This window comes from Lissotriton helveticus, chromosome 12, assembly GCF_964261635.1.
Source record: "Lissotriton helveticus chromosome 12, aLisHel1.1, whole genome shotgun sequence".
In the NCBI taxonomy this organism is placed as follows: Eukaryota; Metazoa; Chordata; class Amphibia; order Caudata; family Salamandridae; genus Lissotriton; species Lissotriton helveticus.
The window spans coordinates 482,455,620-482,473,618 of record NC_136073.1 but is presented as its reverse complement, the minus strand read 5'-3'; positions in this window follow the sequence as shown (position 1 = coordinate 482,473,618).

Genomic DNA, 17,999 nt, shown 5'->3' with positions numbered 1-17,999 from the left:
CCCATTCCATCACCTTGGTTTGCAGCTCAATGAGGGGAACATATAACGCATGGTGATGATACGCTAAGTGATCCTTTTCACAGCGATGATCAGGTTCTTCAAGGATCCATGCGGGTATATCTAGGTCAGCGAGGGCGATTTTAACGTCCTCAAGAAAATCGTCTGAGGTGATCAAAGCAATGGAGGCCTCAATGTTCTCGACGCCTTGCAGTATTGAGGGTGAATCAACAGGTCTCTCTGTGTCATCCTCTCCCAACCGAGAGAGAGCATCCGCCTTGCCATTCCGAGTTCCAGGTCTATATCTGATAATGAAGTCAAAATCGGAAAAGAAGAGGGTCCATCTCAATTGACGGGGCGTCAAGGCTTTTGCGGTTTTCAAAAACAGAAGATTGCGATGGTCCGTAATGATCTCCACGGTATGCACAGCTCCAAGGAGGTAATGCCTCCACTCTTCGCATGCTCTTTTAATAGCCAGAAGCTCCTTGTCTGTGATGGTATAGTTTATTTCACAAGGAGTGAGCTTCTTTGAATAGAACGCCACCGGATGGAGCTGTCCAGTAGTAGGGTGACGTTGCGACAATATTCCGCCAAGAGCATATTGGGAGGCGTCTGTTTCGAGTATGAAAGGTAACTGGGGGTTCGGATGTCGAAGGATGGGTGCCTGTGTAAATCTCTCTTTGAGGGTTTGAAAGGCCTTTTCTGCTTCTTCTCCCCATTTAAACGATACGTTCTTCCGCAAAAGAGACGTGATGGGATGGATGATCTTAGAAAAGTCCTGGACAAAGCGCCTATAATAATTGGCGAAACCAAGAAAACTCTGGATGGATTTGATAGTCTGCGGCGTCTTCCAGGAGAGTATGGCTTCAACCTTTCTCATGTCCATCCTAAATCCTTGGGCATCGATCACATAACCCAGAAACGCCACTTGTGTGACGTGAAAAAGACATTTTTCAAGCTTGGCGTACAACGAGTTTCGTTGCAGTCTCTCCAACACCTCTTTGACGTGTGTGATGTGTTCTGAAAGAGAGGCAGAGTACACCAGAATGTCGTCAATATAGACGATACAGAAAGACTCCAAACACCCCCGCAACACCTCATCCATAAAAAACTGGAAGGCGGCGGGGGCGTTGCACAGGCCAAACGGCATTACTCGATACTCGTAGAGGCCGAATTTGGTTCTGAAGGCCGTTTTCCATTCGTCCCCAGTCTTTACTCGCACGAGATGGTAGGCCCCTCGAAGATCGAGTTTGGTGAAGTACCGCGCCCCTTTGAGTTGGTCCATAAGAACGGGTATCAAAGGCAAGGGGTATCGGTTTTTTACCGTCACCCGGTTGATGGCTCGGTAATCGATGCATGGACGCAACTCCTCACAGTCCTTCTTAGGGATGAAAAACATAGGCGACGATACAGGGGACGTGGAGTGTCTAATGAACCCGGTGGCCAAATTGTCATCAATATAGGTTCGTAGATATTGTGTCTCCTTTTCGGTTAAGGCGTACACTCTGCTGCAGGGGAGATCAGCACCTGGAACAAGGTCCACACGGCAGTCATATGCCCTATGTGGAGGCAGGTGAGTGGCTTTTTTCTTATCGAACAAAGAGGCGTATTCGTGGTATTCTGACGGTAAAACCGTGGCACAGCAGAACCTGTCAACTGAGCAGGCCCCAGCTAAGCAAGAGGCAGGTGAGGGTTCCGGAACACTATGGAGATGGTCTCTGTTCTGGCAATGTTCATGGCAGTATTTGGATGTCATCCTTACTGTGCGGGTGGACCAGCAAACGGAAGGGTCATGTAAAGTAAGCCAAGGCATGCCTAAGATGAGCCGGAATTGTGGGGCGTCTATGAGGTCGAATTGAATATATTCATAGTGATGGGCTCCATATTCCATCAGCAAGGCCAAGGTATGTTGGGTCACTGGTCCTGATGACAAGTCAGTGCCATCCACGGCTTTGACCATCTCGGGCGTTGTTTTCTGGTCACAGGGAATACCCATTCTTCTTGCATAAGCTTGATCGATATAGTTCCCTGTGGCCCCTGAATCCAACAGAGCGTCAACCAGGAAAGGTTTCTGATTTGCCACCTGCAGGGTTACATTTATATTCATGTGCGCAACTGCAGGGTGAAGGGTGTTCGCTACGTAGGGGGAGACCGGAGGAGACTGGAGTCTTGAATCAGTGGTCTCTTTCTGATCCAAGACCGTTAGTTTTCCGACGGCTCTTCCGTTCTCAGGGTGGCCTGTGTTCTGGGAAATACATTCCTTCCGGAGTTAGAAGCCCGAGCCCTACAATCGTTAACGAAATGCCCGCTTTTTCCGCAGTACATGCATAGTTTGAGTCTTCTTCTCCGGTCCTTTTCTTCTTTGGTAAGGGGGCCCCGTATTCCTCCTATTTGCATGGGTTCTGGCCCTTCTTGGGGCTTAGCTTTTTCCTCACCCGCTTGTCGGGATCTGACCATGGGATAGGAGAACCGAGAGTCCCCTCTGCTCCGATCACCTCTCCGCTCCAACAATCGATGATCCAGTTGGACTGTTAACTCGATAAGTTCTTCACATGTGGAGGGCAATTGCACCACTTGTGCTAATACGTCCTTCAATTCCCCCCGAAGACCCTGATAGAATAGAGAGATCCGTTTCTGAGCCGGCCAATCTGTTTCTACTATGAGTCGGTTGAAAGTCGTAATATAGGACAATAGATCCTGTGATCCTTGGCGTAAGGTCATTAGCTCCCGGTCCAAGGATAGCATGTGGGACTTTCTGTCGAACAGTTTACGCATTTCGAGGCAGAAATCGGCAAAGTTATGTAATATGGGATCATTCCGTTCCAACAAAGGAATGGTCCAACCGGATGCGTTCCCTCCCATATATGACATAACGAATGCAGTCTTAGATGATTCATCCTGAAAGACTTGAGGCTTGCAGAGGAAATGAAGGCGACATTGGTTTAGAAAGGTCTCAAACTTTTTGGGATCTCCGTAAAACCTTTCGGGAGGAGCCAGAGGTATGCCATGGGTCTGCAGTATATGTACTGTGGGAGCGGCGTCTGTGGACGTAGAAGGGGCTGCAAAGGTTCCTCCAGGTTGGTACGATGGAGGAGGGGGCAAGGTAGCAGGTCGAATCAAAGGCCTGACACTAGGCTCTTTCAGGGCAAGATCAGACATTTCTCTACGTAAGTCCGACACTTCCTTGTATAACGCTTGGTTTTCAGCACGAGATGTTTGGACCTCGCTTTGTAACTCTGAGAAGCTTTCCAACAAGGAGGTGAGTATGGTGTTTGTATCCATCGTCCAGGCTGGTTAGCGTTCTTGGGCTTGTCAATCTGTAACGATTGAAAGCAGCGCAAGAAATAGTACGCGCCACTAACCTGAATCCTATGCCCAGCAGGAACGACTGGATGACTGTCCTCGCAACCTCACACCGCACGTCACCCAATAATGGGACAATCACCGCTATTGGAGCGAGCACAGCCGGAGGCCGCAAGGGAGAACAGAGAGATGGATGAGGGGTTCTTCTATGCTTCTCAGGACAAGATCCAGAGCCAGCGGCTTTACTGGGAAGACCTCCCTGAAGGTGGGTGAAAAGATGTAGAGAGGATAATGTACTTCCGCACTGACTTGAATATCCCAACCTCCCCAGTGTTCCGGGACTTACCACTGATGTAAGTGAGCTTTTCCGTGCAAGAAGTCTGAAGATACAAAGAATACAGGGAAGTCTGCTCCACAATTGGCGAAAAGTTACTGCACTTTCCAACCAAGCTCCTGTAACGGATTCCCGAGGATGGAACTCTCCTCGGCACTAGTTTAGCAAAGTACTGGTACAGGAAACCCAAAATACTCCTTTTGGAAATGTATGTGGATGTGGGCTCAATGACGTCCGTAATACAGGAAGCCAACGTATAAACAAATCAGAACAATGTGCGAACCGCACTATACCTTCTTCCAGGCTTTGGAATCAAGAACTACAAACAAGGTACATGGAAGAGAGCGAGCCCGCTCTCCTCACTGCTTTTCCCAACAAGCGCGGCTCTGTTATACTCACAGGGATGCGCTGGGAAGCTGTCTCCTCGCTGATGTTCCAAACAAGCGCGGCTCTGTTACTCTCACAAAGACGCGCTGGAAATCCGATAGTCTGACCACGCAGGCACTTCGTCGTCGCGGCGGGTGTCTGCACAACTGACCACGCAGGCACTTCGTCGTCGCGGCGGGTGTCTGCACAACTGACCACGCAGGCACTTCGTCGTCGCGGCGGGTGTCTGCACAACTGACCACGCAGGCACTTCGTCGTCGCGGCGGGTGTCTGCACGCTTGACAAACTGGCTAGTCACAAAACTCCAAGACAGAGGCTTCAAATCCGCAAACAACATGGAACAAACCAAGAACAGGATTGACAAGCCCCGTTTTGTGCAAGGGGAGGAGCTTAAGTAAGTTCTTCCCATTGAGCAGCCTCCTGGTGCCGCTTGGCCTTCTGGGACTGGTAGTTTTTCTGAACATGCCTGAAAACGTAATGTCTGCGGCGACTTGCCGCTCTGCCTAGGGCGATCGCTACATGGTGAATCTCAAGTTTAACTCATTGTCGTTGAGTGTGGCAATGTACTCCTCAGCCGAGGCTTGGTCACCACTCCAAACGATAAAGAGATCATCGATGTATCTCGCCCACATCATGATCTTATCCATCCAGAATTCATTAGCTTTGCCCCAGGCCACGTGCTTCTCCCACCAGCCAAAGAAAAGATTTGCATAGCTGGGGGCGAAGCACATGCCCATAGTTGTTCTGCGTATTTGCCTTTACAGTTTTCATGAGAATAAGAAGATATTATTATACAAACAGAATCTGACCATTGTTATAAGCATCTCATTATGTTGGTGGAATTTTAGTGGTTTTTTGTTCAGAAACCATTTGATGGCTGATATACCATCCTGATGACTTATACAATATATATATATATATATATATATATATATATATATATATATATATATATATATATATATATAGAGAGAGAGAGAGAGAGAGAGAGAGAGAGAGAGAGAGAGAGAGAGGGAGAGAGAGAGAGAGAGAGGGGAGGGGAGGGAGAGGGAGAGGGAGAGAGAGAGGCTTCAGCCACTTACAGTCGTTCTATCCACTACCAGGAAATGCTATGGCGAATTGTACTTTGTGAGACCAAAAAAGTTACTTTTTATTTTGTTATAATGTGAGGCCTCATCAGCTTTAAAAAGATAAAGTAATTAAAACAACAATAATAAACCCAGCACTGACAAAGCTAAATGTTGGCAACAAACACCAGTCCTATTGGCTTTTCCAGTGCTTGTTTTAATTTTGCTACTTCTCTTAATATGGTTCCCAATGAAGCAATCTTTAAATGAAGCCTACAGTGTTTGGTTTTGATCAATGACTGTTTTTGAATTATTTGGCTATTACTAATTTTAGGTGTTTCTTCTAACTCATTCATGCCTCCTCTAATCATTTCTAATCATCTGTACTCTCTACTTCCATTAGCAGAGTAAATGGTCTGATACGCCTCGTTATAGCATTTCACTTATTTCAGCCTTCTCCATAATTTCCTGGACAGAAGAAAATCATCTGTACATTTATAGTGCTCCCCTACAAGCCGACATCTCCTTCATCCCTAAACCACTTAAAGCCCCTTCTGAGCAAAGAAACCACCGCCCTGATGAATACCATCCACTCCGGAGCTCCCTCAGACCCATGCACCCTCTTCATATACAACATTGCAAGAAACATCATCTCCCCTAGTTCTCACTGCTATCATCAACACCTCCAAAACCACCACCACCTTCCTGACTTGTTGGAAAAATGAAGAAGTCAACGCCCTATTGAGGAACTAACCACGGACCCTAACACCCTCGGCAGCTACAGAGCCACCTTGCTCCTGCTTTTTCCAGCTAAATGCATTGAGAAAGTCATCAATATCAAACTCACAGACCACCTAGAACTCCATCAACTTCTACACAGCTCTCAATCAGGCTTTCGCATCAACAACAGCAAAGAGAAATCTCTCATTGCATCCACCAGTGATATCTGAAGCATCTTTGACAGAGAAGAAACTGCTGCACTCTTCCTCCTCGACCTCTTTGCAGCTTTTGAAATGGTCCCCCACAAGTCACTCATTCAGAAAGCTTCAACACTTTGGCATCTGCTGATCGTCCCTCAAGTGGAAATCCTCCTTCCTCATGGACAGAACTCAACAAGTTAAACTTCCCCCTATACCTCAGAACTCAAGAAACACATCTGCAGAGTCCATCAAGGATCGTCGCTCAGCCCATAATTATTCAACATCTACATGATGCCCTGTCACAGACATCGCCAGAGCCCACAGCATCAACAAAGTATCCTACGCCGATGACACACTCTCATCCTTATTGACTTAACCAGCACTGCCAAGCAAACTTCAGCAACTGCAAGGGAAATGTCTCTGTTTAGATGAAAAACATCTGCCTCCAGCTCAACACAGACAAAACCAAAGTCCTATTCTTCTACAATAAACACTCCCCCAGGACACCTTTTGGTGGCCCTCCAAAAATAGACCTCCACCCACCCCTGCAGACCATGCCCAGAACCTCAGCATCATCCTGGACACCAACCTCTCCATGAGCAGAGAGATCAATGCAAAGTCCTCAGCATGCTTCCACGTCCTGCGAATGCTAAGCAAGATTGTCAAGTGGATTCCACTGAACAGAAGATGAACGGTCATCCAGGCTCTTATCACAAGTAGTCTTAGTTAAGGGAACGCCCTGCATGTTTGAATACTAGCCCATGCCCTCACTGACTTCAAACCACCCATAATGTTGTTGCTAGACTCATCCTGAACATCCCACGAAATAACCACAGCTTCTCATGTCAACAATCTCCACTGGCTCCCAGTCCAGAAAAGAAGCAAGTTCAAGATGCTCACCGATGCCTACAAAGCTCTCCACAACAGTGGCCGTGCTTACCTAAACCACTGCCCCAAATTCTACCAATCCACTAGACATTCAATATGCATCCCAGGCAAAAGCACACCTCCCTCGTATCAGACCAGAAGCCGAGGACACTTCAGCTCATACCTCATACCCAAGACCTGGAATGACCCCCGGAAGCACTTCAGGAACTCCCCCTCCCTCATGGACTTTGAAAGGAACATCAAGACATGGGTCTTCCACACGCAACAGGCTTGATCTCCTCCTCCCCGATCAGGTCTGCCCCACTCAGTACCTGGATACGCTCACAGGGGATTAGCCGCGCTCTATAAATTCACATAGCAACACGGTGTATAAACAATATAAGATTTTATTTTTGGCGTTACAGGATTCATCCTTTGCCTGTTACCCCAACATCAGGGTAGTTTGATCTGTCCAGAGCAGGGACAGTTTTCATGTTCCTGCCACAATCCATGCCCTCCTAATCTCTCAAAGGATCATACATAATCCTGCAAATAATCTACATTTGTTTGCATGGGTCTGTATTCAGATTCTAATACCTTTTTGTCTACCTTGTACAAGTAATCTGCCAAATATGACTCTCCCATTTACATCTTTTTATTTTTTGGTCCCCATGAGTGTAATCAACCTGCTTATTAATACAGGCACTCCCCCTTCCCCTATCTCATTCTAATGTCTCTTATTACTTTGTGTACCCAATACATCTTGAAGAGTTCATTATTTGTATGTAACAGGCATGTTCCTGTATCAGCACACACAGGGTGTCGTATTTGAAGTAACATTAAAGTTGAGGGGCAGAGCTTGACTGGACCAAAGATGGCTGCTCATTCAGTTAGCTCCGTGAGCCGTTGGAACAATCAGCTATTGTCAGCAACAGGGGTTGGTAGTAGTGTTCCTTTACAAAAGGAATGGAACCACACAATCAGTGAATATTCTATGTAAAAGTGTGAAGTTCTAGATTTGCACATTTTCTTCAATATAATTGGGGTGCTATTTCTTCGCACACCTACTACCAAGAGGTGCAAGAAACCACAATCCAAAGATTGTGTGTACCGAATTTCAAGACAATGAAGAAAATATTCAGCACACCCTATAATTTGTCAAAACAATTAAAGACTAAGTTTATGTCAAGGTTATAGTACGAAAAAAAGAACATTCATCAATTTATGCAACATAAGAGCAGGCTGTCCCCATTCCCATATTCTTTTCTGAAGACAGAGTCCACATCAATTGGTTTCTTCAAATATGTACATTTCTTTATTTTTCTTTTTGGATGATATCTCCCAAAGCAACAAACAACAGCCAACACGTGTTTCGTCTTCCCTTAGACTTTGTCAAGGCACCGGCAGAATAATGTAAAGACACAAAGTAGGTCCTTCAAGGCAGTCAAGTGTAATTGTATACTACTGCCAAAGCATTCACCGTAAATTTTATGTAGAAATAAACACCCGAAGTACGGCGTAAAATAAACAATCGTGTTCTGTGAAATAGTAATATTGCTTTCGGTCCTCCTGGTGTAATGATAACCACCAGAAGTGTGACGTTAAGTAAATACTTGTGTTCGAAGAAAACAGTAATATAGCTTTCAATCCTCCTTAAAGGTATTTGTAGTGAGCTTGCAACAATCACAACGATGGAAAAACCGGAACCCTAATACATCCGCGGGAGAAGTCTCATTCACCTAACTCCCAACATGCCCTCACCGTCATGTGAAGAGTCCATGACGGTGAGGACGCGTTGGGAGTTAGGTGAATGAGACTTCTCCCACGTACTTATTAGGGTTCCGGTTTTTCCATCGTTGTGATTGTTGCAAGCTCACTACAAATACCTTTAAGGAGGATTGAAAGCTATAATACAAGTATTTACTTAACGTCATACTTCTTGTGGTTATCATTACCCCAAGAGGACCGAAAGCAATATTACTATTTCACAGAACACGATTGTTTATTTTATGTCGTACTTCGGGTGTTTATTTCTACATAAAATTTACGGTGAATGCTTTGGCAGTAGTATACAATTACACTTGACTGCCTTGAAGGGAGACAACCTTTACAACGCAACTTTTACTACGCAGTGCCATTACGACGCAACTTTAACAACGCAAATCATTACAACGCATTGCGCTGGGGGGCGCTCTAGGATAGGGAATAGGTTTAATTTACTATCCAACACCTTCCCTACTATCCACGGGGACTGGAGTTGGAATAGTAAATTAAACTATTCACTATCCAGCGCCCCAAAGCACTATGCGTTGTAATGGTATGCGTTGTAAAAGTTGCGTCGTAATGGCATGCGTTGTGAAAGCATGCGTTGTGATATCATACATCCGCCTTGAAGGACCTACTTTGTGTCTTTACATTATTCTGCACGTGCCTTGACAAAGTCTAAAGGAAGACGAAACACGTGTTGGCTGTTGTTTGTTGCTTTGGGAGATATCATCAAAAAAGAAAAATAAAGAAATTTACATAATTGAAGAAACCAATTGATGAGGACTCTGTCTTCGGAAAATAATATGGGAATGGGGACAGCCTGCTCTTATGTTGCATAAATTGATGAATGTTCTTTTTTTCGGACTATAATAACCTTGACAGAAACTTAGTCTTGAATAGTTTTGACAAATTATAGGGTGTGCTGAATATTTTCTTCATTGTCTTTAAATAAAAGCTATTTTCAGCATCCAGTTGGGAAAATAAATGTATCGTATTGTGATCTATCACGCAAACCAAGGGCTTACCACAGAGGTATCCGGCGACCCCGTAGCATCTCCCGGCGCCTGGATCCCGGCCAGTGTAGATTCTGGCCTAGGACTGCAGTGTGACGTAGCTAGGCCTGACGCAGCGTCTGCCTGGCCTAGGACGAAGTGGCGGACGTGGACCCTTCCTTGTATAAAGCGCAACGCCCGGACCCTGATTGGTGGTTTTTCGACAGAGATGACTGAAGGAAAATTGGGGGCTGCTGATGTGAATGCGTTGGGCATTGTAGGCCTTTTGTTTTAGGCCTTTTGTGAGGTTGTGGGCCATCTGTGGCTGCGCGGCCCTACGCAACACCAAGGTGAGCGGTTCGGTCGTCATCGACTCCGGCATGTGGAACAGGAAGAGAGAGTGACCTGGGGGACTGTTCGGTCTGTAAGACCAAAAACCTTTGCCAGTGCTGTGAGGAGAGAGAGGCTCTGTGCCTCTATCGAGCGAGGCCTGCAAGTCCCTTTTCCCACAATAGCAGTGTTTTTACAGTCACGAATCCCTTAGTGCTTGCTACAAGAGCTCTGTCAGCTAATATTGGCACACGAGACTGGGACAGACTTAAACGCTCCCCCCTCCCCTCAAAAACAAATAAAAAATAGAGATTAATCAGCACTGAAATGCAATTAAACTACGCTCTGTGATTTCATTTACGTGGAGAAAATTAAAATGCGCACTCAACAGCATTGCTCCTGATCCTGTCCTGAGGGAGAGTTGGGATCTTGCAGTGCGTGACTGCGGTACCAGGTTGAGCCTTAAGGGTGCCCACATTACACTGCCACGGCTTCGATATTGTTGGCTGCAACACAATGGGTAAAGTAGATAAGACCCAACCCAAGCTGAAATTCGAACAACTCATACCCTGGCACCATGAGGAGGGGGCTGAGGTGGCGGCTGTGGGACAGGTTGAGGACATTGAAGATGTGAGCGGAGATATACAACAAATATTAACAGCCATGCAGAAGAGCCTCACCACAATCGACCGGAATATCGATTCCCTGTCCTACAGGATGGACCGCATGTCAGAGCGGCTGGACAAATATGCAGAGCACCTGGACATGACACAACGATGTGTTTCTGAAGTAGAGGATGCCCAAACAGCAACTGACACTGCCCAGAAGCAAATGGGGAGGCTTCTGACGACGCTTCAGGAGAAAGCGGAGGACTTGGAAGCTAGGTCCAGGCAAAGTAATACACGCTTCGTGGACTTGCCTGAAACTACGCCAATGGGGAACATGGAAGCGTTTGTGGAGCGGCTCCTGGTGACGCTACTTGGAAGAGACACTTTCTCAGCAATGTTTATTGTAGAACGTGCACACTGCTCTTTGGGACCTAGACCTCCACCTGGGGCTCCCCCTGGACCGCTGATCCCCCAATTGCTAAACTACAGAGACAGGGATTATGCCCTGGAAAAGGCTAGGGAGCTGGGTGGAGTTAACTACGAGGGTTTAGCTCTTTCACCTTAAAAGTGCAGGAGGTACAATGCCAGTTTGTTCCCATAAAATGGAAACTAAGGGAGCAAAAGCTTGAATACTCTATGTTATACCCAGCCAAACTGAGGGTTATGATGAATGGCAGAGCAGGAATCTTCACAGACCCTAAGGCACTGTAGAAGGCCCTAAAGGAACTAACAAAGCCAAACATACGTGAGCAACAGCCAGAGGCGGCAGAATGCATCGATGATCCTTCAGGATGCCTAGATGAAAATGATTAATGTGATTTATAACTTAGCACCAGCATATCAGGTAAACTTGAGTAGTTTTATGTAGGATAATATTCTACTGAGCTACAGCGTAAAGCTCTGAATGTGGGTCTAACAGGTCGGACATATTGGTAGATAGCAGTGATGTAGAGAATTATGGACAACAGCTGGTAACGCATGCCTATAACCAAATGTGATGCCTTTAATCATATCAATGTAGCGTAATTGTTTCAGGAATGGTGCGCAAGACTACATAGCATTGCCAGACTGAAAGTGTTAATCACTGAATGGCAGAATGCCGGTCTTATTGTTTGATTGCTATAGTAACTTTGGAAGTAATAGCTTGTTTTGGGTGGGCGTTTTGTATATTGACTATGCCCAGTTGGGGATGGCATAGCGTGGGTGGGGGGTAGGAATGTTGTTAGTTTTGAATCCACAGTATGCATATGTACAGAGAACAAATCCCATATCTCTTGCTCAATATTAAGGTACAGTAGGATGATATTCATGCTAGGAAGGCCTAAATGTTGCAACAAAGGATAACACAATGATCGAACCAATAGAATTTGTTTTATAACCTGGAATGTGAGGAACTTAAGTGACTTCCAGAAGCTGAGTAAAATTCTTGCATACCTGATGGGGCATGATGTAGATGTAGCATTGCTCCAAGAAAATCACCTATCCCCTAGTAACAATACATTGTCTTATAAGAAACTAATTTGCAATTTTCATGCTGCGGGGTTTACTTCTCATGCTAGGAGAATACTAATATGGATTTCACTGGAGGTGAGAGAGACTGACCCTAATGGTAGATATGCACTCACTAGGTGCCTTGGTAAAGGACTGGACTTGCTGCTAGTTAGCATTTATGGCCCCAATTATGACAATCCACAGTTTTACAATTCTCTCTTCACCAGATTGTATGGGGATACTGCATTGCCACAGCTATGGGGTGGCGATCTCAACTGCGTCCTGGACCCGCAAATTGATCGCTCGAGGCCCCCTACTCAGCATCCTTCAGCGACTGCTAGGACTATATGCAACATTGCCACGCAATTAAACCTAATGGATGTTTGGCGAACAGCTCCCCTAGCTTGGGAGGGTTCACAAACCACTCAGCCCCACATGACTTGCACACTAGAATAGATTACTGGGTGATTTCTAGGACCCTACTTCCCCAGGTTCGGGATTGCACCGTTTTTCCAAGTTCATTCTCTGCCACTCACCTATTGTACTAGAAGTAGAGGTTCCCCCTATACTCTCTCTTAGACGCAGCTTGTAAGGCTTAACTGGACACAGCAATAGAGGACTTTTTCAATATAAATATAGGCTTGGTCGAGCTTTTTTCTACGGTGTGGTAAACATTCAATGTATACATAAGGGGGGTGGCCATATCCAAACACTCAGGGGTCCTCTGCATTATCAGAAATAGACTGTCGACGCTTGAAAAACAACTAGGTAGGCTGGAACAAGAGGCTCTGGCTAGTAAAGACTCCCAAGTCTTTGGAGGAACTAAAGAAAACACTCGAGGAGTATCAAGAGGTAGCAGACGCTAAAACCTATGGGGGAGGGGGAGAGGCCGGGATCAGTGCTTGCTGCAATTGCGCGCAGCCAAAGAGAAGCTGGCTTAGTAACTGAAATTGGAGATTCAGGAGGCGAATTGCGAAAACACCCTTAGGAGATAGCCAACAGGTTTAGCAGGTATTACTAAGACCTATACAGCTCTAAAGTGGTGTCAGCTGACACAGCTATTCAAGAATACCTGGAACATATACAACTTCTCTGGCTCACCAATGGGCATAAGGAATATCTCATGAGAATGCTGGACCCCTCCGAGATGCTAGCCGCACTCCCTACAATGCGAGATGGTAGCGAACCAGGACAAGATGGGCTCACAGTCGGCTTCTACAAAACTTTTAAGGATATACTAATCCCACATTTGTACACCCTGTATGTAGAGATGGGGGAAGCTGGAGCGATGCCTCAATCAATGAGGGAGGCCCTAATAGCCACCTTACTGAAACCGGGGGAGCCCCCTGATGAATGCTCATCATATAGGCCCTTATCACTCCTCAATGTGGATACTTAAATAGATGTCGAAGTCCAGGCAAATAGAATTGCCCCCCTGATCCCAACTGTGGCGGGGCCAGAGAAGGCGGGGTTTGTTCCAGGTCGTAGCTTATCATACATTTTGAGAACTGTATTTGGAACTATCCAGCTTGTAAAGCCCGAGATTGAAGCTGTTGCTGTCTTCTTAAATGCAGGGAAGGCATTCGACTCCGTCGAATGGGCCTTCATGATGCAGGTACTGCGATGAATCAGAGTGGGTGAGATTTTCCTTAAGTTGGTGTCAGTTCTCTATCATAGACCAGTAGCTAGGGTCCGGGTTGGTGATGTGATTACTCTATCAATTACGATATTGAGAGGCACGAGGCAGGGCTGCTCTCTGCCCCCACTATTGTACGCCATGGTAGCGGAACCACTGGCGTGCACGTTATGAGAATACCACGGGCACTGAGGGATTCGCTTCCCAAACTACAACCTTATAGTATCTGCATACGCAGACAACATGTTTTTGTATGTCAGAGAGCCGCGATCTAACCTAACACAGATAATTAATGAAGTGATGAGGTTTTGGGGGTGTATCTGGCTTAAGAATTAATTGGTCTAAATCTATTGTATTCCAGCTGATCTCGACTGCAAGGAAAGTCGCTCAGGACTTCCCTCTGCGATGGTTTGCACCCGGTGCGCTATCTTGGGATACAGATTCACACTAACTCCGAACTAGTAATCAGTGAGAAATATTGCAGGGCTATTGTGAAACTGGAAGAAGATATCGACCACTGGATCCATCTGCCCTGGTCTCTGATAGGTCGCATGGCACTAATGTAGATGGTGGTCTTGCCTAGATTTCTATTTCTCTTCCTACACATCCCTATGGTTCTCCCAAAACATACATTTCAGATCCTACGTTCTCTAATGTTAAAATTAGCATGGTGGGAAAGGAGCCGCTAGACAAATGGGATACTGTTACACTTCCCTATTCTATGAGCGGCCTAGGAACCCCGGATCTAGAGTTATATTATAGAATCACTCAATGCTCACATGCATATTTCTGGGTGCATGGCCCGCAGAACCTCCCACATCTGTATAATGAACAGGTAGCACTCGAGCCGGACCCTCTTCCTCTGAGACTGTGCCGTAATCCTATTAGGGGACATAGTATACTTGACTCTGTCAATTCGACCGTTCATGCTTGGCACGATTTATCAACAAGGCAAGCTACCGCACAGTTATACTCTCCGCTACTGCCTGTGGAAAGGTGCCACTGGCTTCCATTGAGTGTGGAGAGGGAAGTGGTGCGGGTTTTACGTTCTCTTAACATTTCTACTATGGGCGATCTATTCTCTGAAGGCAAGGCTCGTACATGGGATGAGGTAACGACAGAGGGAAAGTACTTTGCCTCACTCTCGCAGTTCCATTTTTTCAGGGTGCAACATGTTCTGTGGGCTCTCTTGGGATATGGTCTCCAGGAACCGCGTGAATTGGTTACTCTCTCATATTTGCTATGTTCCAAAATTCCTAAAAAAATAATATCTAACTTATACGGTATATCACAAGAATTTAGGAGAACTCAGTATAGTAAGGCCAGATAAGAAACGCCAGAGTGATCTGGGGGTAACAATAGACGATGATAAATGGAGATACTGCTGTGAGGTCACTCAGAAGGTCTCATTAAATGGTAGACATAGACTCATACATTTTGAATTTCTTAACAGAGTATACTATACACCAGAGACATTTTTACAATACAGCCTGAGTGACACCGCCGGTGCGATTGATGTGGTGAGGACTCTGCGGACTTTCTTCATGTGGCCTGGTTTTGCCCTCGGATTGCTGAGTTCTGGTGTCCACTCTTCCAGGTGTTGAACGAGATTACTGGTCTCTTGCTGGCCCCAGATGCCCTACTGGCACTGCTGGGTTATACTAAGGAACTACAGAGGGACGTCAGAAAATTAATGAAGATGAGGCTGCTACTTGCTAAACGCAGAATAGCAAAGCGTTGGGATCGGGCCTGTTCCTACGACTTCAGAATGGTCCAAAGATATGTTGTACTGCATCACACAGTCTGAGCTGTATAATGATTTCTTTTATTTTTTTAACTTTTATAAACATACAAAAAGAAAACAAAATACAGACATTTCACTTTGCTTATAAAACTAACTCTCTATGCAGTACATCATCTTTATCTTGGTTTTCATAATGAGCAAGACCATCAGAAACGCCATGAGGGCAGTGCAGATATTCAATGATGCTGTGTACATATTCTTACAATTCGTATGAAATAAATAGTGATGGATATCAGGATAGTGCATAATCTGCTGGTCCCTAGTGATTGGTGTCCACTGTTACTCTTGGGGAGTTGAATCCTAATGTGAACGGTCCGTGGCTGGACTGCCATCATGTACCATATCTAGTGTGGCATTTACATCCTTACTGGGGCTATGTGGGCTCGGTATAACTGCTTCCTTTGCCGACAAATAGCTTCAATGTAGCCCCCAAATGTTTTTAGGCCGGCTTCGGGGCGGTAGTAATTCACTATATAGTTCCATTTGGGTATTACAAAACACCCTGTCTTTGAACCAGCCCTTCAGCATTAAGAGAAGACTCCGAGCCCAATTGATTGCAACCCTGAGTCAGCTCGTCCTCTCTGTCACCTACTGCTACTGCTTGTATCAGCACTATGAGACCTAACGGTGATATATGCGCTTAACAAATGTCAAATAACAATAACAATATCCTCCAGGAGTCTCGTTGCTTTTGGCAAGGTTTTAGAGAAGCCCAAAAATGCTAATAGAGGGTCTGCTGCTAACGTCATGGAGACAATATCTCCCAATGTTCTAAAAATGTGGTCCCAGAAGTGTGTAATGCCTGGGCATAACCAGGCTAAGTGCAAAAAGCCAGCTGACCTATCTCTACAGCATTCGCAGTCAGCAGTGTCCCACAGTCCGTATCTATGGAGTCTTTCCGGGGTGTAATATACCCTGTTTAAAAATATAAAGTGGATTAGGTGGTGATGCCCATTTAATGAAATCCGCTTCGTGTTTTCACAGCAGGATTTCCACATGTCGTCATCTAGGGTCACCCCCAAGTCTGACTGCCATGCTAACCTGGCATATTGGTTCTGCCAGTGATCTTGCATAATTTTATATATATTGGAAAATATTTTCACCACAGTTTTCAATCTTTATTATGTATGTGAGAGCTGTAACGTTTGGAGGTTCTGATAAGTCGTTTCCTAGTAAGTCTTTCAGTGCTAGTCTCATCCTATGATAATGAAATCTGCTAAGCATTTTGACCTGCTGTTCACACAGTTCAACTTCCTGCCACTTCCTCACCGTGCCTTCCTGAAACATATCGACTATGATATTAATATTAACAGATTGTAGAGCACAAATTACTCCTTTATCGCTGCATATCTGCAACCAATGGCACAACTCCGACGGCGTCAGCAGAGAGTACAGTAAAGCCCCTGCCTGTAGTTTGAGTAAATGATGCCAAGCATGTGCCACTGTATTCACAGAGTGCAAAACCTCAGTTTGGCGGCAAGGGGGTTTGAATAGTAGAACAGGCAATGGAAGGGGAGCCGCCACTATTTTCTCAATATGTATATGGGGAAGACCAGAAACCCTGTGGATCTAGTAATGGGCATGGGATCTTTGTGCTGGCCTATAATATAAGTCCAGATCTGGGGAGCCTAAGCCGTCCATAATGTACGGGAGTGTAAGAATATTTCAACATACTCTAGCATGTTTCCCAGCCCAAGCTAAAGAAACAAGTAACAAAGTAAGTGTTTTAAAAAAGGATTGGGAAAGTGCCATCTGTATATTGGTGAACAGGAAGAGAAATACCATCTGTATATTGGTGAATATGAAGAGAAAACTAAGGAGTATGAACATTTTCATGGGAGACACTCGGCCCGCCAGCGACAGTGGCAATCGGTTCCACCGCGCTATATTATCTTCTAGTTTACTAACTGCTCTACCGTAATTTTCTCTAAAGACCACTTCCAAGTCCGTAAGTCAACCAGGTACCGCACTGGTTCAGTTTTCCACTTTAAGGGGTACTCAGCTGTGGTAAGCGAGAATATGATGGATTAACCTTAAGGCCTGATAACTCTCCATACTTGACCACCTCATGGCGATAGGTTTACTTCTTGGTCTCTAATATACAGCAGCATATCATCAGCATTCGTAGCAATAATCAAGTTATAGTCCGGGAATCGTATTCCCTGCTGACCGTGGTACTCGCAGATGGCACAGGCCAGTGGCTCAGCAACCAGAGCATATAATAACGGCGACAAAGGGCAACCCTGGCGGGTGCCTTTTGTTATTTTAATGGGGGCAGTGACCTGGTCTCCAATCCTAATTCTAGCCGTGGGTGAATTGTATAAGACTCTGATCATTTGTAAGAACATGTTACCCCCCAACCGTGTCAACACTGTCTTCATAAATGCCCATTCCACTAAGTCAAATGCTTTTTCCACATATCTAAAAAACATTTACTGCTTTTGTATCCTGCCTAGTATGTTGAATAGCCCCGAATACTGTTCTCAGATTATAAGT